The sequence below is a fragment of the Aplysia californica genome, unplaced genomic scaffold, assembly GCF_000002075.1.
Source record: "Aplysia californica isolate F4 #8 unplaced genomic scaffold, AplCal3.0 scaffold00014, whole genome shotgun sequence".
NCBI classification, from domain to species: domain Eukaryota; kingdom Metazoa; phylum Mollusca; class Gastropoda; order Aplysiida; family Aplysiidae; genus Aplysia; species Aplysia californica.
In genome coordinates this window covers 2798030-2799376 of record NW_004797284.1, presented here as the reverse complement: position 1 = coordinate 2799376, position 1347 = coordinate 2798030, and positions in this window count along the sequence as shown.

Below are 1347 nucleotides of genomic sequence, written 5' to 3'. Positions count from 1 at the left end.
ATATATATTTATATACTTGTAATTTCATACAAGCATCTCCGGTGTCGGGGTCAGGTTTTTTTCACCCTGCACATTAAAGGACGTGCATTTACTAAAACATGAGAAAGGTTTTTTTATCATGTAGTATAAGGGTCTGTCTGCATAGTTGTGAATCGTAGGAAATTGGATCGTTTCATATGATAATTTTCGAAATGCACGACATGATGATTTAGTTTTCTGTCAAAGAGAACACAAAACAAGCGATACTGTACGCGTAACAAAAATGAAAATTAATTAATTAAGACCACAACAACAACATGTCACTATAGTTAAAAGGAACAAAACGCTCTTGGCTCAGACAAACAGCCGTCAAGAACAAAAAAAGCCATTATGTAGGGAACTGTTGAAGATAGTCAAATGAAGGGCGGAAAAGAAAAAGAAGGTCCGATGGCATTAAATACTATTTATTATTAAAGAATGGATTGGTTTGTTGGCAAGAGAACAGTTCGACGGGACAGCAGTCAGGGGGTTATGAGTAACTATGTCCACATCTTCTGCTCTCACTCTGTTTCCTTCGTCGACACTTTCTCCCGATATGTGGGCGGTTGGCGGGTGGTCTGGTGTGGTTTGCTTCTCCTTTCCTATCAAACAACTATCGTCCTCCCCTCCTTCTTACTTGTGTTGTGTTACTCTCTTGTAACACCTCTAATCTTCTAGCGCTCATATGACCTTATGCAGTTGCGAGCGCCGTAAAACCTATACTAAAACTAAAAATAACTGGACCTTGTTGTATTGAAAGTGCCGTAAATTTCTTACTAAGACTGAACTCTCTCCTGATGTATCGTTTGCCTCACAGTCCGGGTTAGCCATCAAAGGAAGAGTCAAAGCAACTACCTCTATTTAGGATCGAAATTAAAATTTGGTGTTGAAGGGGACATAAAACTTCCGTAGTTATCAAATAGTGACAGAATTGAGTACACATACTGTGATAATAGATGATACACAGAACCAACTGAGACTTCTATAAATACCACAGCACACTTCCAATCGAAGTTAGGCCGGGTATCAACAAATTCCTGCCTGAGGCACTCTAGATCCTCAGTTCCTTGTGACACCATTTTTCTGAAGCCTTCTGCTCATCCTGTTCCTTTCTTCATCCCCTTCCTCACCTCCTCTCCCTCCTCCTCCTTCTCCTATTTCTCCCAGTTGCCCTCTGTCACTCTTACTTCCTTTCCACCACTCTCGCCCAAACTTGACCTATTTCTGGTGTGGCCACCTGGTCTCTGTAACATTGCTCTCACAATGATTTCGGGCGACAATCAATCATCTGAAAAGCGCAGTAGGCCTACATGCTTTTTAAGAAGATTT